Source organism: Balaenoptera ricei, chromosome 3 (genome assembly GCF_028023285.1).
Source record: "Balaenoptera ricei isolate mBalRic1 chromosome 3, mBalRic1.hap2, whole genome shotgun sequence".
Classification (NCBI taxonomy): domain Eukaryota; kingdom Metazoa; phylum Chordata; class Mammalia; order Artiodactyla; family Balaenopteridae; genus Balaenoptera; species Balaenoptera ricei.
The window spans coordinates 19,980,790-20,004,985 of NC_082641.1; positions in this window are offsets into that span (position 1 = coordinate 19,980,790).

Genomic DNA, 24,196 nt, shown 5'->3' on the forward strand with positions numbered 1-24,196 from the left:
GCCTTCCAAAGCAATGAAATGCAACCTTAGATTTTTCGCAGACATATTTGAATTGCTTATTTAATTGACATTTGAGAAACTGTCTAACAACTCTGGTAAGTCAAATCTATTTCCAATGTAATAAGGTTTTTAATTATTATTATTTTTTAAATTATTATTATTATTATTATTATTATTATTATTATTATTATTGGAGTAAAATTGCTTCACACTGTTGTGTTAGTTTCTGCTGTACAATGAAGTGAATCAGCTATATGTATACCTATATCCCCTCCTTCTTGGACCTCCCTCCCACCACCCCCATCCCACCCATCTAGGTCTTCACAGAGCACTGAAATGAGCTCCCTGTGCTATACAGCAGTTTCCCTCTAGCTATCTATTTTACACATGGTAGTGTATTTATGTCAAACCTAATCTCCCAATTTGTCCCCCCCTCCACTTCCCCCCTATGTCCACATCTCCCTTCTCTACGTCTACATCTCTATTCCTGCCCTGGAAATAGGTTCATCTGCACCATTTTTCTAGATTCCACATATATGCATTAATATACGCTATTTGTTTTTCTCTTTCTGGCTTACTTCACTCTGTATGGTAGACTCTAGGTCCATCCACATCTCTACAAATGACCCAGTTTTGTTCCTTTTTATGGCTGAGTAATATTCCATTGTATAGATGTACCACATCTTCTTTATCCATTCATCTATCATTGGACATTTAGGTTGTTTCCATGTCCTGGCTATTGTAGATAGTTATTTCATGAGTTCAGAGGAAAACCTTTGGTGATTGGCAGAACGTATCACAAGCATTAGGGATACAATGACTTCAGAGGCTGCAGATAGGTGGTAGAGATGGGGAAGTAAAACAAATGTTACAAAACAACCTTATGACTGACTAGGTGAATGTGGGTAGAGAGAGAGCAAGCAAGTAGTCATATATAATTACGACCAAATGAGTAAGATTTCAAATAGTGTTCAGATAATGAGGCTGATTTTGCCAAGTAAAACTTAGTTTCATTATATTCTGCTCGATAATGAACTTTCTGATTTGTACCTGCAGGAATTACAAGCATAGGCACAGGCTCAATTTGCATTCAATAATGGATACTTTTCAGGATTAGAAAATGAGGAAACGTTTCCTTTAACATCTTTATCGGAGTATAATTGCTTTACAATGGTGTGTTAGTTTCTGCTTTATAACAAAGTGAATCAGCTATACATATACATATATCCCCATATCTCCTCCCTCTTGCATCTCCCTCCCACCCTCCCTATCCCACCCCTCTAGGTGGTCACAAAGCACCGAGCTGATCTCCCTGTGCTATGCGGCTGCTTCCCACTAGCTATCTATTTTACATTTGGTAGTGTATATATGTCCATGCCACTCTCTCACTTCGTCCCAGCTTACCCTTCCCCCTACCCGTGTCCTCAAGTCCATTCTCTACGTCTGCGTCTTTATTCCTGTCCTGCCCCTAGGTTCTTCAGAACCTTTTTTTTTTTTTTAGATTCCATATATATGTGTTAGCATACGGTATTTGTTTTTCTCTTTCTGACGATTACTTTGATTTTTATCAGAAAGCTTAAGATCTCAAATATTTTCACTGACCCTAACAAGTAAAATAGAGTAAGTCTTCCTTGTTTACACATAGTTATTAGGGCTCTGCATAAAGTAGAGACAGTCATTTGGAATCAGGATCAACCAGCATTTATACAGCAGGTATGATGCTCCAGAGTGCCAAAAACATTGCCATGAATATCCGTTTAATTCATTTGACGTCAAGGTCAGTACATAGAGCAAAACAGTAATGTGTGTGTGTGCTTGTATTACCTAGTCTGCCATGTCCTCCCTCTACTTCTCTTCCATTGTGACTCCTAAGTCAGAACAAATTCACTTTCTTATTTACTTTCAATACTCTACTGAGGTGCTAGCTATCTCCATTTTACATTTTAAGCATAAGTTTTGTGCTACAAATTGGACTTTCCAGGTCACTCTTTTCACTAGAAAAAGCCATAATTTTCTATATCATAAGTCTCATGATAATTAAAATTTTGTACTCTAATTTTCGTCAGAGCTCCAGGCACTTTAAAAGTTAATAACTCAATATATTTTAAATGACCTTAATATTCGAGACCCACTAGACCACATCTACTTTCAGTCTAACTCAGGTCATCATTCCTACGCTGTTACCTTAGATTAGGTTGCATAGATTGGGGACTTGTTTGCAGAGATTTATTGGGAAGAGCTCTGAGTAACTCTGTAATGAAGTGGGGGAAGGCATGAAGGGAGGACAGCAGAGCAAGAAGCTCACTTGTGAAGGCCACCAGGGAAATCTGATGCTGAGATAGCCTTTCCAAAATAACCCAGATTGAGGCGAGGAGGCCAACCTCTCAAATACCTGCATCGGCTAATCATTGACAGAGGTTGCCTGCATGAACACAAAAGTGTTAGCACAGCAGGCCTGTCTGCTATCCTATGAAGAGCCTGTATACAAGAGTGGCTTTTGTCTGACATCTAGATTTCAGGATGACTACCACCACCCTATCTGATAAGAGTGGTCCACTGTGCCTATACTATTTGTGCAAAAAATATGATTTATGCTGAACACCTGATTTTCTTCTGAGAGTGCAGAATTTTGGTATTCACCAAGCAGAGGGTTCCTACATGATCAGTCCCCAGTAAAAACCCTGAGCCCTTAGTTTCTAGTGAACTTCCCTGGTAGACAACATTTCACATGTGTTGTTACAACACGTTGCTGGGGGAAATAAGCACTTCCTTTGTGACCCCTGGGAGAGGACTCTTAGAAGTTTGTGCCTGGTTTCCTCTGGATTTTGCCTTATGTGCTTATTTCCTTTGCTGATTTTGCTTTGTATCCTTTTGTTGTAATAATCCCAGCCATGAGCATGACTACATGCTGAGTCCTATGTGTCCTCTTAGTGAACCATCAAACCTGGGTGTGGGCCTGAGGATCATCAAAACATCACAGAAGGGTGCTTAAGTTTGCACAAGGCAATTCCCTGTAGCAGAGGACAATTCCCAGTAAAGAGGCAGGTCTGAACCATTTGCAGCTGATAGCTCCAGGTGCATGGAACATTGCATATGTCAAACTCAAATAGGGGATCCAGATGGAAATCATTGTATCCAATAATGTGAATACCTGTACCACTCAGATCCACATGCTTTTTCTATCAGTTGTGGCCCATCTGGGAAGAGCATCCCCAGAGTTCTGGTTAGTCTTGTTCCCTGGAGCACTAACAAGAGACAGCTTAGTGGGATGGAAGTATAGCCTCTGTTGCTGCAGAGGAACTGAAGAGCATAACTGAGATTTGTCAACACCTCCTCACTCATTTTCCTCAAAGCCCCTCAAATTCTGCTAGCACTTTTCCTTGTCTAGGCAGTTTATTTAGTGGAAATCACCCAGAAATTCTTCCCTAAGCGTTCCAAATTGCTTGGTATTATGCCTTTCTCAGACAGTGACTCTTAAAATATGCATTTCCTTTTTAAAAAGGGTATGGGATCACCAAGAGATTCATTGGTAGATCTCTTGACCCCAAAACCTGTTCTTCTTTGCTTCCCATTATATGATAGCAATGTTACCTTCTCCTTGTGACCAGGACAAATTACCCACATCAGTAAACTTTTTATTTGTCTGATGATCTCTTGGAATGAGGAGCCTGAAGTGACAGGGCAGCAGCTATAACTTAAGACTCTATGGAACTCCTGGTGTATAGCCTGGTTGAAGCACTAGCCTTCTGAGAACCAAGACCTCTTGTCTTACAGAGCCCAAAATTAGGGGAAGTAATGGTACTTCCATATAGAAGTAATATATTTTAAGGTGTATTCCACATCCTGGAGGATGGTACCCCAAAATACCAGGATATCATTTTCTATCTCATGCCCCAACTTCATCTTTAAGAAGCAGTTCCTCTATTCCATCAGGCCAGCAATTTCTGGGTGGACCAATGTGGTGAAACTAGTAGATCCCATGTTCATGACCAGTTGCTATTGCTGCTTTAGTGTAACGTGGGTCTCTTGTTCCTAGACAGTGTTATATGGGGTCTTGTGCCAGTGGATTGAAGACTAAGTATTCTTATGATTATGCTGGCCATGACCCCACAGTCAAGAAAGACAAACCTATTCTGGGAATACATGTCATTCCCAGTCAATGTGAATTGCCGCTCCTTCCAGAGCAGAAGAATTTAAATACAGTAAACTTGCCACCAAATGACTAGATGTTTTCCTTGAAGGATGGTTTTATAACGGAGGCTCAATATTGGTCTCTGTTTCTGACAGGTTGGAAAAACTAGATTAGTAGCAACCCATACACAACCCATGTATATGCATCGCATCCATCTCTGCTGCCATAGCTTCTCCATTTATGGACCCACTGTTTCCGCACTGGGCTAGCTATTATCACAGTGACTGAAGTCAATGGGCTGAGTCCTTCTATCTACTCAGTTGGTTCGTGGTGGGTACTCCCTGGTAGTGTCAAGCATTATGCAAAGATCTTTACATTTCATGTCCAATCCAATTGATCCTTATGTATGCCTCCTTCTCAGAAATTATGTCAATGATCTTCCAATTGTTTTTCTTCCATGTCTGTGTTCAATATGATAGGCCATCTGCCACTGCCCATGAGCCCAGATATATTCTTTCCTTAGGTCACATTTCTTTCTGCACAAAGTGGATGTCCAGGTGTATCAGTTGAGGCTCTTCCTGGTCTCCTGAAGGCCTCCTCTGAGGGGAACTACAGTGTGACACCAGTCTACTTTTGGCTCATTGTATAGTTTGACTCTCCTAGTTTTTGATCCTGGATATACAACTTTTATCTTACCATGGATTGCTATTGGATTGGTCCATATTATAATTGGATGGATCAGACATAACCCAACTCTAGCTGCATGGTCACTTGGTTTCCATGATTAGAAGCTCCATCTCAGCAGCATGTCATGAACTAATTTTCAGTCTGCCAAGTTTTCAGAGTGTATAGTTTTTTTGTCAGTTTGCATGACTTTGCTCTCATATCCCAAGGTATTAATTACATTCTTTATTGGGGTTTGGTGTTAACTCCACATTAAATCCAAAGATGTTTTTTGTACTACAGTGTCTGCTGGACCAGATTGCCCAAGGTGCAGAGCAATGGAGCTTAGGCAATGTGCAGAGCCCTCTCCTTCTTCGTATACGTGCAAAGATGTAGCCTTCTGTGTCATCCCATAATCTCAATGTGAAATATGTTGTTCCCTGAACCTGAAAAGTTCTACCAAGTGTTGTATTTCATTCTTTTATGGGAGGAAATGCTCATTTATATCTCAATCCACTTGACCCTGAAAAACTTCACTGATGTGCAGGTCCCTGAACATTTGTCTCCCACATATCTGACTTTATATTTTCCCCCTTATACATTACCCTCAATAAATCATCCCATAAAACCTCTGTTGGCTCCTGCTGGTAATTGTTGCAAAGCCCTTCAGCTTCTTTCTAGGGACTCAGCATCTCCCCAGTCAAGGTGTGTTGGTCTGGCTGGCAGAGAGGAAAATGGTATAGGTCCTGAGGACAAGCAGTGTTTTGTAAAGCAGTTGCCTCTCTTCAGATTTCTACAGGGTCTTCCAGAAAGTAGGCAGTATCATTTAATAAGGCCGAGTGGGTCACATTTAGAGCCAGAGGATATGAAAACGGTGGTTCTCAACCAGAGGCAATTTGCCAACCCCCAGGGTTTTGTGTCTGGAGATATTTTTGGTTATCACAACTCGGAGAGGAGGTGTTGCTGGCATCCAGTGGGTAGAGGCCAGGGATGTTGCTAAATACCCTACAGCGCACAGGACAACCCCCCACCCGCACAACTAAGTATTATTTGGTCCAAAATGCCAATAGTGCCAAGGTTAAGTAGCCTTGGTTTAGAGAATAATGAGCTCAGTTTACTGCCTGCATCTACCCACATATTTTCTTCTCACATTTCAGGACCTCACTCCTGTCTTAACAGAGCTCTGAGACTGACATAGGAATTCTACTGGGCTAAGAGTTTTTTCTTTTTTGAATCTTTGTGTCTCTTATGATTAAGTCATAAAGCTACCCAATAGGGAGATGTATATAAGATATTTATAAGGGGGTTTTCTTGAGTGATGGACCTGAAAGGTGGGATCAGGCAGAGGAAGAGGCTCATCTGCAAGGCAGTTGCAACTGAGGCTTCAGTCAATACAAAGAGCTCTAGAGCTGGGGTAGTCCTTCAGATATTGCCCAAATTGAGTCAAAGGGATGGACTTTTGAATTTTCACATGAACATGTCAATGGATGTGGGTCACCCTCTGGGAGAAGGAGGGTGACCTTACTTTAGATAAAGGCAATTATCTGTGAAGACTGCAACTGTGAGCCGTTAGCAACAGCTCTTCCAAGAACTTGAGTGATGGATGAGCCAACCTGGAAGAGGTCGTCAGTACAGAGCCCTACGAGTATGTACTATAGCCATCAAAGTTATTGACACATGGGGCCAGAGTCCTGGTATCAATGGGGGAACTATTCAGAAATATAGACACAGAATCTAGAAGGAGTAGAAATGATTAATTAATTAACTCACAAGTAAATATCAAATAAATGCATGCTTCTATTTAGAATCCTAAAGCATTAAATGGAGATACAAATAAACAAATTGTAGAGGTGTTAGTAACTATATGTTGGGTAGAAGAGAAGGGAGAGGATGTGGATTAACGAATGATTACTGACACTTTCCTATGTGCAGGCAGTAAGAGAGGCAGATCAAAAAATGAAGAACTGACAATGAGTAATCTATATACAAATTATACTCATAAGAGCAATCCTACCTATTTTTTTTCTTTTTGTAGAGAAATATAATTTTAAAAATGAAAATTTCAGCATGTACCAGGTGGTATTAGGAATTATACATCTCTGTTGTTATGGAAAACTCTGTTCTCCACCCACTCTGCTGACCTTTTTTTTCAAAGATTCTGCCATATGTCTTTCTCATCCCGTTTGGTGATGGAACAGGGAAACAAACTGCAAGAAAATTTTGAATTTTTAATTTGAAGTGATGAAGTATAACTGTAGCTGCTTACCCATGTTAAAAGGGATAGTTGTTATTTCTTCACTTTTATTTGACCTTTTATCTCTTTAGAAGAAAATGTACATCTGCATTGGAAAAATGGTGTTTTGGTACTGATATCTACTGTTTGTAACTTATATAACATATCTCCTGTAATCATGCTGATATAAAAACAATAGCCTTTCTATTTGTATTTGCTTTGGTCTTTGTCAGCTCTCCAAGTAATACATTATGGAAGGCATCTATGAAAAAATAGCTTTATAGATGCCATCCATTATTGCTTTTTCTTTCTACTGTGCTTGAGTGAATCTTGCCATTTTCTCCTACCCAAATTTTAATTGTTCCTGCTACTTCCCTGTTCTAAAACTGGATCCTTAGTACACATTACACTCACTACAAGCTACTATTCCCCTCATAAAATATAGCAAAATCGATTCAATTACAAAAGTAGATTTCCTTACAAACATTGAGTATGTAGTGTAAAAATTTGCTGAATATTTGCAAATAGGATCTATGACAACCATAAAACCAAGTGCTGAGTAGATTTAATAATTTTAAGTAAGTGGTTCTCAACCCAGGGCAACTACCCATGCACACGTGCGTACACATACACATGCCAAAAGACATCTAGTAACATCTGGAGACGTTTTAAATTGCCATGACTGAGTGAGTACTGCTAGAATCTAGCAGTTAGATGCCAGGGATGTTACAAGCATCCTACAATGCACAGGGCAGTCCCCCTCAACCAAGAATACTCCAGTCCAAAACAGTAACAGTGCTGAAGCTGAGAGCATCTGTTTCAGATATTCTCGTATTATTAAAATAATGAAAGTTTAATTGAAAGTGCCAACTTTAATAGAGTTAGTAAATGAACCTTAATAATAGTCCTGCTATTGATAAGATAGTTTTTGAAGTTTTCTTTTGGTTTGCTTTTTTGTTTTTTGTTTTTTAAACCTATTGCTTTCACAGTGTTCTGAGTTCATTCTGATAATATGAAGAAACATCATTTCTGTACCAAATCCCAATTTGACTTAAGGGTAATATACAAGATATTTGAAAGTATATGTCATTATTTGGTGAAGCACACATTTTTCATTAAAAAATGCACTAGAATAAATATTGTATTGCCTCATTTAATTTTCATTTTATTTTTTATTCCTATCATTTTAAAAGTCAAGTTTTATTTTCTAGTGTATTATTTCTATTCTTGAAGTAATATTTAAATGTATTATTAATGCTCAGTTTGTGTGATAAATGCTACATTCAGACTAATTTATGCACAGTCAAGTAAACTAAGTACTAAAATTAAAAACAAAAGAATAAATCATCCCATTAGGGTAGTAGGCATAATGGAATATGCAGAAGTTCGTTGAGTACTACCTAGGGCTCATAAATAAGTTAGAATGTTGGTAAGGTTGTAAAACACATGAAAATAAACATATTGGCTTCGTTTGAAAGTAACAAGGAAAATTGCCACTGAGTTGTGAAAATTGCTTTCCTTTTAAGCTCCAGGATGTTATATTTCAGTTTGACTAATTCTTTATATTTCTAATCAGTTTTTTTCTCCTGAACTGATTCCTTCTTTGTTCTTGCCCTTAGAACAAAAGTCATATTTACAAATCACATTAATGCATCCATACTTCATCTGACACTGTATCAGTAAGTTCCTCTTAGACATTATTGTGATGAACTCTTTCTTAACAGATATTAGTAAGATTTTTCTTTCTTTATAACAGAGAAATATATAAGTAACAAACATACTCCCACTTATTTTTATGAAGCAGAAAATTTTAAAGCACTTAGTCAATTCTAGAAAGTGTACATTTTTTCCTAGATATAGCTAATTTTTTATAAATATCTAGGAATATATTCTGTTCATATAAACTCTTTAAACAGACTCTGGTTAATTTCCATGTTTTACTTTGAGGACCTTCGGGGAAAAAATAAATTACAGAAATGTCCTGCCCATTAATCCTATAAAAGTGCCCACATAGCCTACGTTGCTATTTTAACTGACATTGTTATGCAAAGCTATGTGAGCAGAAATTTTAAGGTAAATGTTGATCAATAATCACTGATCTCAAATATAATCATACGTTTAGGTAAATGGCAGTTGCCTGAAGTAATTAAAATGAGAATTCATGTTTTTCTCAAGGAAAAGAATGAAAAACTGAGTGCATTTTACTGTCATTTTTTTAAGAAATGGTGAGTTGGGTATTCTATTATTTATATCCAAAAAGGACTCTAATTACTAGATCAAATATTGGATCTTAAAAATGTGACAAAATCATAATCAACTATACATAGAAGACGCAAAAGAGAAAAGTATCTTAGTGACTGTATGAGTTAAAGCATAATGTCAGTGCTTATTAAAGGAAGAGGAATGTGGGCCTGTGAGGGGAATGAATGCCTCATTTTATATCTCTCCCTTTTACCATTTTTTCTCCTTACCTATTTTTTTGATGCATCAGCATCAATGCAAAGGATAATATTGTAATACAGACCAAGTAAAGTATGAAGGTAGGAAAACCTATGTGAAGAGAAATAAATTCTGAGTCAGGCTCTTGGATTGCATGTCTTGCTATGAGGTTACAGAAGTAAGAAATGTCAAGTTTCTTATATTTTCTCATTCCAGGGAGGCCTGGAGTTGGGAATTAAAACAGGGCTAGCCATTGGGAGAAAATTCTTATATTCACTTATTAAGAACATGTTTTTCCTAAATAGAAAATATTGTGGAAAGTTGGGGATTGGATAAGAAACTGAGCAAGAAAGGGGACAGATGAATTAAATTATACTGCTTTTGTTCTACCTGTAGCCTTACTTCTAGTCTAGGAAAAGGGATTTCTTGATCTAGTTGACTGATGTATTAAGTTTTGTGCAAAAACCCCAATTTTGCCTGAACTTAAGCCACTATTAGTTTATATTCTATTATTCATTGTACCTATATTTCTCTCAGGGACTTTTGAGGTGATAAGAAACTAGTTAATAACAAAATTCAAATATAGTTAGCATCATTTTACAACATTTCCTACCTTAAAATTTATTCCTTTTCCCAGCAGTTATCAGATAAAGAAATGGTTATGATGCATCTTGACCAGACACATATTTAATATAGTAGGAAGTAGTTATATTTGATAGAATATCTAATGAAAATCTTTTAGAAAACAGAATAAGTATGGATTTAATAATAACAAATGTACATTTATGTGGATCTATACTTGGTTGAATGATGGAATCCCAAACTGCTGATAAATTGAAATCAATCTGCAGGAAGAGGTTTAAACACACACTAACAGAGTCTATCCTGTTCTCCACTTGTATCAGTTCCTGGAACAGAAATGGCACAATGAGTGGATCTGAAGGTGAAACTAATTTGGGATATATTAGTAAGTATATTAGATGACAGAATCAGGATGTGAAGGAGTATTGATGTGTTAGATGGACCAAAGCAGATTAAATGAAATATAATGAGAATAAATGTAAAGTATGCTTAGTTCCAAAGAAACAATTACAGGAACATGGAATAAAGAAAATAAGTCTTTGCACAGCATATGTGAAAAAGATATATGAGTTCTAGGTGACTGCAGCTTTTATATGATTCTACTTCATGGTGTGAAAAATGCAAATTTGGTCTTAGATTAACATAAATACAGAATAGAGAGTAGGGAATTTGATGGTCCCACTGTAACCTCACACTAAAAATGCATTTAGGGTTAAAAAATTTGCATGCCCGATTTTGAAAGAAATATTTAAAAAAGAATTAATTCAAAAGAAAATGAACAGTTCAAGATAATGCTTTACTATAAGAAAGAAAGAAAGAAAGAAAGAAAAAGAAAGAAAGAAAAAGACAGAAAGAAAGAAAGAAAGAAAGAAAAGGAAGCTTTTACAAGTATTTAAAATGTCCTTCTCTAGAACGACAAATATTAGATATACATTACACAATTTCGGAGAAAAAATAGGTGCATAAATAGAAAATATGGGTAGAGTTTCCACATAAATACAGAAAATTTTAAATATTCAGTGTAATAATGGAATGGGCTCTGTGTTAATTTGGGCTTTTAGAAAGCATACACAAAGTTGTAATTAGAATGTAAGAGATTTAATGGGAAAACTGCCTATGAAAGATCATGGGGAGTGAAAACTAGGAGTAGGTAAGAAGAGCCATCAAACCATGATACCGGCCTGACTTGTATGGAAAGAGAGGGGAAAGGAAAGAGAATTGAGTAGGAAAAGCCTCCCATTGTAGTGTAGGTTGTAAAAAATCGTATCCATGCTAAGGGAGAGCCCCAGAGAAGTCTATGAGAAGAGCCATTAGAAGTGGTATTTGGGAAGAACAGGCTCTAGGACAGCCGCCTTGCACAGGCAATGGCTACGTGCAGCCCTAAGTGGGGGTGTGGCTTCAATATGAATACTGGTGTATTCCAAAATCGTGGCAATCGGAGACTGTCTGATAACTGCACTCCTTACTTTGATAGTTTACTTTGTTTGAGTTGAAAAACCTTTGATCCCATGAAAGAAACACTTAGTCATTTACAATATGCCCCATTTGACTTACCGTCATAGAGAACATGTAATACTTATGCCTCAGTTGGGTCTTCCAGAAAACAGATGCCGAGACTCAGTTAAGAGTACATATTTATTGGAGAGCAGCACCTGGGAAAGGAAGAAGGAGGTAGTTGGAACGTGCAGGGGGAGCCCACAGACCATAATGCAGATCTGTCAAAAGTGTCTGCCAACTAAACCCAAGACTTCTAGGGCAAGACTGCCCCCTAGAGGAGTCCCACGTTAGGAGGAAATGGCAAGACCCTTTTTAGTGCTATTTCACTTAGCTGTTGCCTGGAGCCATCTTAAGAAATACGGCCTCAGCTCAAATGCTGAGGAGTGAAAGCCGTGGGCTGTCAGCCTACCACACTTGCAGCATGTTTTTCCTTGAAGAAGGATCTGCCCCACGTACTTCCGCTTCTCCACTCATGTTCGGGCTGCAGCTCCGCCAGCCTTCCACTGGTTGTCCCTTCCTACATATGAATTTAAAAGAGGGAGGTTACTGAGACAGCTCCCATTCCTGCAGTTGGGTTTGGGACCCCAACTCATTGTATCCCTCCTCTCCTATACATTCCAAATTCCACTTCCCTCAGCTATCACCTCTGCTGGTCTTTTGACTGACCTAGAGCTGTACCGCAAATTTTCATTTTGGGGGTTAGATCCCTTAATAATCATATCCTTCTCAAGCGGGTGTTGCTACCCTTGTCCACTCACGGTCACAGCTGGCAGAGGGGGAACTAACTGGCAGCCAGGTGCATCAGCTGCATCTTGCATTGCATGTTTTCCTCACTTCTCTGATGCTAGGACAGCAGTCCTCTCTCTTCCTGCTAATCAGAATCAGTTCCCTCGGCAAGTACAGCAACTTCTTTTGAGAAAGAGACAATGACCTTCAACCCAGCAGAGCCCAGAGTTCTGGCAATGAGCAAAATAAATTAACCAAATGGAGCATTCAGAGTAATGCCACTACCCTATGTTTCCTGAATCCATATGATTTTACTATTGGGGATGCAGTGTCATATAGACATCTCTGATTCAGTGAGGATGGACCCCCTATCCTTAGAGTATAGCCTCCAAACTGCCATGTCAGATACACCATTAGCAGACCATTCCAACTCTCTATCAGTGGAGCTGTTTCTGAATAGTGCAGTATGCGATACGGGTCCACTGCTGCATTTCCTTCATCACGAATGATGTCCGCTATTCTGATATTCATTTGTATGGAATTTCATGCCTATGGGCACATACCCTGTAAGCTCCTGAGTAGCAATGTTGGCTGAGGCTCAGCAAGTAGGCAAAGCAAATCCACACCTGCAATAAATATATATTCCTGTGAGAAGAAATCAGTAGCCATTCTCAGACATTAAGAGCCAATTTATATCCTTGAGGCATGGTGTCATACCAAGCACTCTGCATTGTACAACTCTCTGCTGTACATTTAGAGGTGGCAATAGCTAGATTAACCTTGATAAATAGGAGTACATGCATTTCCTTCATGTCTGCTACAAGGCACACATAATTTGTATGCTCGTTTTGCCAGCACTGAGTGGCTGCTGATAAAATCTGTTTAATATCAACTGGCTGAGTTATTAATAACATCTGTTTAGTTGTGTAGTGTTTCTTTTGTGGTAGACAGTTTCAACTGCACAATAATATATTTTACAAAGATCTTCATACTTTGTCCAGATTCCCCTCAATCCATCAATATGCTTCTACCCCAAACCTCCTTGTCCCTGATTTTCCAATCTCTTTCCTCTGGTCTCCTGAACAGCTTTCCAGTATTAACCACACTCCGCTTAACCTCAGACACTTTTCCTTCAAACAATGTGGGTAACCAGGCTCACCACCCAAAGCTTCGCCCGTGGGAAAGTTTTCTTTCCTCTGTCTTTCAAGGCTGCCTATGAATGAGTCTGTGGCCATCCTCTTGTTTCTGCCTGAACCATAATGTTTAGCTAGCCCACAAATAAACCAAGCTTGTGCTTTTTGATCCACCTTTAGGTTGTCTTAAGGGACTTCCCACATGGTCATCGGTGTGATGTGAGGGAGGAGTGTGGGTGCAATTGTTCTCTGTGACACGGGAGTCTTGGTGAATTGCTCATGTCCTCTTGTTTGTTTAGGTACTTTAGTCCTGCTTGTGCTCAGTCTTATGTTTATTATTTTATCTTTTAATAAATTTGCTGTCGAACCTTCCTGAATTGGAAGATCTGACAGGACTCATCTGCTGATGTGTCATCCCAGACACAAGTTCACTGGTGTCTCACTGTAAAGCATTCTCATCTATCAAGAAACAAATGCACACCAACGGCTGTTTTTTAAAAGACATGTAACTGTTTCAAAGGGCATGGCCTTTGTCTAGCATCCCATGAGCTTAGGCTGTGATTCTATAATAGACTTGCCATAAACTCAACTGTGCATCTTTGCTACTACTGATGCTTCCAACACCTGAGCTACTGCTGGAAGTGCAGGTTTACTGCTGCCTGCACCTGCTGCAGAGCCCTTCCTTGCTCTAGGCCTCACTCAAAGCAAGTAGCCTTCCATATCACCTGGTCTATAGTCCTGGGAGGTATTCTTAAGGGTGGAATGTGTTGCCTCCAGAGCCTCGAGATGTCTGCTAGGTGTTATGCATGCTTCCTTGAAGTAGGGAACACAAGCTGCGACAATTTATCTTTTGTTTTGGAGAGGATATCCTGGACCCCTGAAGATTTTACTGAAATGGCAGATTCTTGACATCTACAGGATTTATTTCCCACACTCTGGAATTCATATATATTTGTAAAGATCTCCGTGATGCTAGCCACCTTTTGATCTTGCTGTCCATTCATCATGATAACATCAATATATAGGATCAATGTGGTATTCCACACAAGCATGAATCCATGTCTGACACAGCATATGCTATTGGAGCCACTACTTGTGATCTTGGGGTAGTCTACAAAATCCATCTGGTTTCTGCAGGGGTCAGACAGTGAATCACATGGAGATATTTTAGGGACTCTCTTTTCTTTTTTAAAAAAAATATTTAATTAATTAATTTATTTATTTTTTATTTTTGGCTGCATCAGGTCTTAGTTGCAGCACGTGGGATCTTCGTTGCGGCATGTGGGATCTTTGTTGCAGCATGTGGGATCCTTCGTTGCAGCACACGGTCTTCTCTCTAGTTGTGCCAAGCGGGTTTTGTCTCTCTAGTTGTGGTGTGCGGGCTCCAGAACTCATTGACGCTGTAGTTGTGGCATGTGAGCTCCAGAACGCATGGGCTCTGTGTTTGTGGCATGTGGTCTCTCCAGTTGAGGCACACAGCCTCAGTAGTTGTGGCTCATGTGCTTAGTTGCCCCGTGGCATGTGGAATCTTAGTTCCCCGAGCAGGGATCAAACCTGCGTTCCCTACAATGGAAGGTGGGTTCTTTACCACTGGACCACCAGGGAAATCCCAGGAATCTCTTTACTATATTCTTTAGATCTTTAGTGTTGTGCTAATCTCTACCATCCTGCTACCCCATGCGATATTATTTTTCATTTACTATCTTGGCTGGGGGACTTTTTGGAAACTTCCCCTTGTCCTTCCCTACTATGATAATTCTTAGGCCACAGACCAAAATCCCAGTGAGGAGATTACTCTAGCTACAGTGTGCTAATCTGAGTTATAGATTCAGAGACTAATGAAATGACCATCAGGTAGATTCTCTAATCCAGTGGACCTATTATATGCTGGACTTTGACAAGGTTTCCATTTTTTACCAAGACCAGAATTATGTGGAGAGAGGGGCAAAATACTTAACATATCTGAGGATCAATGTCAACTCAGACCATGTGTTCAAAAACTCTTGAAATGTCATGTAGTTTTCTATGAGCATGGTACTGTCATCCAAGCAAATAGCTATAAGTTACTTGGAAAAGAACTGGTACAATTATTAAAGCATATCTTGCCATGATGTTGCCAGGTCCTTCTTCCTATAGACATGGAAATCTCCTCAGTCATATATTCCAGGGATAAAAACTACAGGAACTATATTATCACTATTACTGGGTTACTTCAATTAGCCTCCTGTTCTTTCACTATTGCTTTATTTAATCATATATTACATTATGGTGGCATTACAAAGTACCCTTGTTGGCTACCCATCTTTTTTGTTCCTGGAGATGCCGTGTTTCATTATCCAGTTTCCATTACACCCTACAGCTTAAACTCCTATTGGCCGTCGCTCTGATCTTGCCAGTCATTATAAAAAGCGCCTCTCCTTGAGGCATCTGCTAGTCCTTAAATAAACCATTCTCCCCTTTGCTATTAATTAGCCAAGTTCTGTGGCCTTTCCTACCCTCAGCTTTAGCCTTCCAAAAGTCACCATTGAACTTATTAATGATGCTGGGGACCATACCAGTTCATCCCTGGTGGCCTTGGTAAATGGTGTGTCTTCTGAGCCTTCCCATGAAACAAATTATCTGGTGGGTCTTGTGGCCTCAGATAATACGTCCACTCCTTCTATAGGAGATAAGCTACCAAAGAGCCCCTTTGGTTTTCACACTTAGTTTCCTAGGCCCGTAGGTTTTCATTATCCTTCAAAATGGTGGCAATGCAGCTTTACAAAAACCCACCAATACCATTTCCCTGCCTGCTTTGTTTCCTGCGCTTTTCAGATGTCTGAATTATGACACTAGCTACTGTGTTCCCCCTACCAGAACATTTTCCCAAGTCAGCATCAGTGAAAATATTGGCAATTGGGTACCCGTCTTGTGTCAGAGAACTATCTGTGCCCTGAGATGGGGTTTTCAGTGTCTGCTGGCCAGTGAGGGAAGGAGTTCCAAAACCTCTTCTTACCACCTGCTCATTCAGGCATCACTCCCATTACCATTATGTCATCTGCTCCTTTGTGAAATAGTCTCTGAGATGAAGTTGGAAGTAAAAAATATTGTGAGGATTAAAACCTGGAAGATGAAAATGGAGAAAGCTGGATTAAATACAGAAGCAGTCAAAACACAAGGAAGGGATGACAAAGATTCTATCAGCCAAAAGGGAGTTAAAAAGCAAAAATTGCTCATAACAGGAGTCGCATGTGGGGAAAAGTGGTGAGGCCTTTGGACTCTTGGTCATTGTGTGGGACCATCCCACAAGGAGCATGATCTTGGCTTAAAAGATGAGACAGACCAGGAGTTAACAGCTCAAAGCTTCCAGCTAACTCCGTCCTTCCAAGTCCTTTCTTGAAGGAATATCTCCATGTCAATGTAGTCACAGCCACACCTTATAGGTTGCATGGACTTACTTACACTAGACTTTGTTAGGACAGTTTTTTTAATTGTTCATGTGCTTCTTTTTTTAGGAAAAAAAAAACCTATAAGCAGTAAAATTGGATAGCATGGTCTATACCATTTATGAGTTAAAAGATAATAAACATAAAATATGAGACAACTCAGAGTATAATGCTAGTAATATAAGATGCATGATATATGCTAAGAAGAAAATGCCATAAAAATATTAACTGTGTTTGCTTCTAAAAGGTAAAAGGTGGGATTTTGGAATATTGAAATAGGTATTTTACTTTATCCCATCCTTCATGAAAATGTGCAGCTTCTCAATGGATGATAGATAGATGATTAGATATATAGATAGATAGATAGATAAATAAATAGATGACAATAGAAATCTAGGTATAGCTCCAGATCTAGATCTAGATATAACCATCACCAGATATTGGCTCCTAAGGCAGCATATCCTCTGAAGCCAGATAACATGTGTTGAAATTCTCCCATACCAGCCATACTATCTTTGATCAGTTCCTTAATTATTCTGTTCTTTTGTTTTCTCATTTATAAAATGGAGATGATAATGGTAATACCTAATACAAATTTATTCTACGTGCACTACATGTTGTAAAGGTTTCAGTCAGTGTCTGGTGCATATTAAGTATAGAATATTTTTTTATTGTGGCAACTTTTTCAAGAGGAAAACAGGGTGAAATAATACAACTTTGGAGTTTTTGGCCAAAGTTTAACCTGCTTCTTAGATTTGTAACTTGAAGGAGACAAACTAATATCTATGAATTCTTGTTCAGTATCTCCAAATTGAGAGTAATTACGGAGATTTTGCAGAGTTTGGAGAATATTGTATAAGTGAATGCATATAAATTCTCTATTAAAATGGTATAAGAAGTCTCTAAGATGATGATGATAATTTTTATTTGAGAAATTTGTGAAGTGAAATAACTCTTATAGGTAGTAAACCTCAATGGAATTTTTTCTTCTCAAAGAACTGGAACCTAAGTCATCATCACTATAGTTATCATTATTATCATTGCCATCATCTTCAACATTATCTACATTGTTATCTTCACTTCCAATTTTATATTTTTAGCCAGATTTAACCAATAAACTTATGCAAGGAATTTTCTAAAACATGCAAATCAATCACTTTTTCTGAGAAAAATAAATAACCTTCATTTCCAGTGAATGCTGTTATTAATTTTTATTTCAAAAAAAGCACTCGTGTTTGGGCTTAGATTTAAGGCTTAGATTATATTTTCCTTTGCCTGTTCTTAATTTTCTTATTTTAATTATTCCATGGGTTCAAAGGGATAAGAGAGATAAATAAAGTCAGTTATCTAGAAGCTGTGTATGCATGTATTTAAATGATGTAAGTAATTATTATTTAAGAACAGTTCATTATCATTTTTAGCTTTGGAAATTAGTACTTTCAATTTTCTCAAATTAGTCTGATTACATGAAATATGTCTTTCTCTAGAATAAGATCAAGCCACTTACAATTGTATTGTATGCTTACTCCATAGTATACTAACCACTTCTGGATTCATCTTGGACATCTAAAGAACTGGAAAAAAAAAAGCTACAATCCAAACAAGAAAAATATTGTACAGGCAGAAAATTAATGACATTTCAAGAACCTATAAAAGAACATAGGTCAAAGGACAAACAAATATTTGCTTAACTTAAGCAGAAGCTGCATACACCGTAAAAGTCTGTGGGAAGATTAAACCAGAAAGTATGATGAACTGTTGGAGGCTGAATGTGAGTTTGTATGAGAGTGTAACTCCTGGGGACCGTAACAATGGGGCATCCCACATATTTGCATGTTCTTTTTCTCTAGAAACAGTCACAAGGACATAAAATGCAAGTACCAAAGGATTCTTGCTGCAGCTAAGTAAAGGAAAAGGAGCTGGAGATCATATGGTATGTAGCTTAATTTTAATCTGTATGTTTAATATTAATTCACTTTCAATTATATTTATGCTATGAATGAATTTACAGACATACATGTACATACGAATATATACATAAGTGTTTATGTGTGTGAATATCATTTTAACTTTGCATATTTTTCTATTGATTTTCATTTAGCTTAATGCTGTGCTAATTCTCTTCCATACATTAAATATTATCCAAATATTTGGATTTTAGTGGGTGCAATGATTTGGTTATATCTTGCAGGATATTTGAGGCTTTTGCAATTTATCTATTATAAATGTTTTTCAGTTTTAGCCATTAAACTTTTCTAAAAATAGTAAGTTAAAGAGTGCTTATAAAATGTTACTGAGTCACTTATTTTCCTTAGAGTAAATCTTAGAATTGAAATCATTGAATTTACACTTTTTTCTAGACTTCTGCTTTATATTTTCCACATCGCTTTACAGAAAGTTTATACTAAATTACATTCACCTTAGCAGTGAATTACAGTTCCCGTTTCTTTGCAGCCTGGTCAATAAAACATATTTTCTATTATTTTAATCTGGAACTGCTTCCCTCCCCACCAAACAAAAGGTGATATTAGGTGAAAACACATAATCCTGAAGCTTTACATTTTCATTGTTTGTGATTTAGTGGTCATTAAAAAGCAGTCATTATAAAGTGGTCATTATTTAGTAACACTGAGGTTACTAAATATATAATTGAAAAACTCAAAATAGTATATTTTTGTATCTGTTGGGATATATTTACTTTAAGTTTAGAAACTTTTTTCCTACATTTTTTTCTTATTGATGTTGTACTGTTTGAACAATGCCTTCTCTAGTTTTTGCCTCTTCTGTTTTATTTGTTTTTAATAGCATACCTAATTCTAACAGCTAGATTCCATTCCTAACAGGCTATGAAATGTGAGTCATAAATTTGCTAATCATAGTGTACATTAAAATATATTCAGCTTAGCTTTCCAGTAAAGATTGTTGTTCAAACCTAGACAATGACTCTAGGCTGATCCACTGTGAAGAATTTGTACTTTGGCCATTGCTTTGCTGCAGAGTGGATATCAGGTCTTCCCATCAGAAGTTTCCTTCTTCGCGGTGTGGACTGATTTACTGGAGAGATTCTTTCATTTCAGAGAAATTTCTAATTCCATTTTAAATCCTTCTAGGATAAGAGACCTCAGTATACTTGGGGAGAAATTGCTACTATGGTCTTCAAAGCAGATATAGTAAATAGAGTCCTATACTCTCTCCAATCTACTACTGCTTCCTACTTTATTTCCTCTCAGTGTATGTAAATCTATTATTTGAAAAATATGTATATGTGTTACAGCCCTGGGAAAGTATCTTCAGAAGTAAGCTGTAATCTTTAAAATTTAAAAGCACCTGCTGACATTGTAGACTTAGGGATCAGTGCCCACTGGGTGTTATCTTGTGATGACAAATGATCATCAAAGACCAGCCTGTGCCTGGTTTTCTATAGGGCACAGAGAAGTGCTGGAACATCTATGGGAAATTAAATATGTCAAGTCTTTTCTGACTTTTTCCTTAACCATATGGTAGAGAAGAGTTGTAATTTTCTTCAACAAGTGCCTTTTACCTAATGCAGAAAAATACAGGAAAAAAATGCAGAAACATTCAAACGATTTGACACTTTAGGGTCCCAGATACTGAAATGACTATGAAGACCTTTTGTGGTGAATGAGAAAACGAGGGGCTGTGAGCTTATATGACCTGTCTGTAGTTCAAGACAATGGCATCTAACTGTTTTCTTCTTTGGAAACTCATCACTCACTTTTGAAATGACTTTCCTTACATTTTTGTTGTTGTTTTTCCTTATTTTCAGGATTTCTTCTTTTTTTTTTATTAGTTGATATGAAATCTTCCTTTAACTGTTATATTCATTACCCTGTACATTTGGTATCATTTCCCTTAAACCGTATGAAGTACTGTACAAGAATAAAAAATATATGTTCCATAATTTCTGAACAACCAAGTTAAAAGATTAATATTTTCTAGTCTGTTTCACTACCATTTACCTATTATACACAGAAGAGATGGAAAACAGAAATTTAGAAAAACAACTCTTTTATAACCTACAGAAAATCTGGGTAGGTGATTACACTTTAACCCTCTTCATAGTGGAGTGAACGTAAAAGGGAATAATCTTTCCTCTCCCCAGGCAGTCAAGGAGAATTTTTGGCATTTTGATTTTCTTGAATAAGTAGCTCAATGCTCTACCAGAGGAGCACACAGATATTCAGTCAGAGTTATTCACTCAGACTTGGGCAACTGTATTGAATAGTCCAAAATTGTAATTAGCTTTGTGAGTATATGTGTATTTGTGAACATCATGCATATTCATTTGCAGTGTACATAGATAGGGATAACATAAATTTGTGTTTTTAATTGATGAGGTGGAAATTAACATACTTTATATAAAATGAGTACTTTTGTCTCTTCAATAAAATTTACTGTATATTCTTATTTCTTGCAAGTTTACAATCTTCTACCTACTTGAGAAGTTGTGTCTTAGTATATAGCTTTTAATATGGCTAGAAAATAGGTTTTTTTCATTCAACTCTTTCCCGTGTAATCAGTTCCTCAGAAACATTAAAGTGCAATCTGATGTTCAAACAAACAATATTTTAACATATTACAAGTAAGAAATACTTCAGGTTCAGAAAATTTTAGCAAGAATGAGCACAATTTCTATAAACCAATCCATCGAAATAATATTCTGATCTTAATTTTATATTAGATAAAATATTTTTCCTGAAATTATAAGGGAAACCATATGACAAGATACAAAAATCCCCAGTATATGAAACTTTATCCCAGGCAAAGTGAAACATTTTAAAAATTGCTTGTATATTTTTACAAATATTCCATTTGTGAAGGATCGTACATGACCTACTATCCTCCGGGAGTTTGCTGAATACATTTTTCTTATTGTTAGCACAGAAATACTATCAGGTTTTTCATATGTCATGAAGTACAAAACTAAAGAAACTTTTACCTCATTTTCAGCTTAAGGTTTTCAGATTGCCTATTTTTTCTTCATTTCAAAATATTCCAGTATTGAGAAAGTAATTGAGTGGAGGTATTTCTCATTAACCCAGTCAGTGTAAAATGATCCCATTGCTTAACCTTGGTATAAAGCCTATTAAAGTTAATGGAAGAAAAATTACACCACTGATATAGAAGTGATTGATGACTCGAATAGAGGCAAATGGGATAACGGGCAAGAAGGGTTAGACTTACCCAGGATTTCTTTTTATATTGCCTTTTTTTTTTTTGGACAGGGGGAGAGGAGGCATGGAGGCACCATTATCCACCTAGAAGTACATCTTAGACTACTTGCATGTATTTATAAGCCATTTTAATTTCTGAGTATTCTTGCCTATTCAGTGAAGTTATTGTGTAAGTTGTTTGTGTAATTTTTTTCTTCCTTCTATAGTATCAGAGCCATTTCTCTGCTATTTCTGACTTTTAGCCCTTCCATAAGGTGTGTTCAGTCATGAACAGTGATGTGAAAGTAGGCTTGTCATCACCACAAGGTTCAGACTAATGGTGACTAGACACAGGCAGTGGCAAAGCAGCCCTAGTTCCTGTATAGAACTAGGAACAAGTGGTGGTGTTCCAACCACCACTGTTGAGTTCTTTTCTCTTTATTCACACCTCGGACACAACCCTCCAACTCTGTAGACATCAGGGTACCGTCTTACACCTCTCAGGCAAATTTCTTAGGTTATTTTGCCAGGATAAGTTTTCTGATCTTTGAAATAAACTCTTAACATTTTAACCACCTCTTTCTGGGAATTTGAGAATGACCCCTTTGTGTCTCCTATTTCTAAGCCTCCCTCACTTGAGCAAAATATATAAGAAAATCATATCTACAGCTGTTGGCGAAGTTTGAATGCATCATTTTACCAACTCAGAAGGACTTCTCCACTTAGCCACCAAGGCTGAATCCCCTGTTTTGGTTTGTTCCGTAGAAATGTTTAGGCCTTAGTGGACAGATTTAGTGACGGGTCTGAATTCCTCACCACTGCTTTAAAGGTATTAATAAAGTCACACTTCATTGACTTTTAAGATAAGAGATGCATTTGTGTTTTATTTTCCTGTACTATTATTTTCTTAACAAAGTGCATTGTCCGTATTGGAAGATCTGAATAAAATGCAAAGCTTTGGGATTATTTGCTTAATAATAATATGTGGTCCAAGCTAGTTGATGTATGTACATCTAAAATTTAAACTTTGTTATGTATGTATTGCTCTGTATGTACATAAATGTATAGAGTTATCTCTGTGCATATGAGTATGGATGTTATGATGCACAACTCAGATCCTTCTTTAGGCTGAAGGTCTATTTAAGTGGCTGATGGGAGAGCCCTCAGCTGTCACACTATCCTGTATTACCTTGGTTAAAGAAAGGTTACATATGCTCTCTGGGAAGCCTGCATCCGGTGACCAGTTATGAAGGACAATAAATGTCCAATTATTTTGGCCTCACTTGGGACATGTTAGAAAGGCCATTGAAGCCTTAGTGCTCTCTGTAGGCTCAGCTAGGTCTCCACTGAGACTGACTCTTCTCTAAACTCCCTCTGACCAGTCTTCCTTCCTTCCTTACCTTTCCATGTGTTTTGATCTTAAAAGCCCAGCCTAATAAACATTCTGCATGCTAGTCTAAGTCTCAGAGACAGCCTCCAGGGAACCTAGCCTCCAGTAATCATAGATAGATAGACAGACAGATATGTAGACAGACATCTGGATACTCAAGTAGTAAATACACAGTAATCAGGTTGAATTAATCAGGATCTTAACAAACTTATAAATTTTCACAAATCATAATGTATATACAACCATCTTATATTATGGAAATGTTAGTTTGCATCCTGGTTCTATCATTTACCAGTTGTGTGAACTGGGGAAGCTACTTGCCCTATGTAAATCTCAAATCCTTATTATTATTCTTTTTATAAAGTTATTTATTTATTTCTCTATCTTTGGCTGCGTTGGGTCTTTGTTGCTGCATGCTGGCTTTCCCTAGTTGCGCCAAGCTGGGGCTACTCTACATTGCGGTGCACAGGCTTCTCATTGCAGTGGCTTCTCTTGCTGCAGAGCACAGGCTCTAGGCACGCCGGCTTCAGTAGTTGTGACGCAGGGGCTTAGTTGCTCTGTGGCATGTGGGATCTTCCCGGACCAGGGATCAAACCCGTGTCCTGTGCATTGGCAGGCGGATTCTTAACCACTGCGCCACCAGGGAAGCCCTCAAATCCTTATTTTTAAAATGGTGATAATAAATCCTAACGTCATTGCTGTTAAAAGTCAATGAGACAAGTCATGTTAATTACTAAATATCCTTCCTGGAACACTCACCTCTTATCTGCTATTTTATTATCTATAATAAATTGAGGATGCA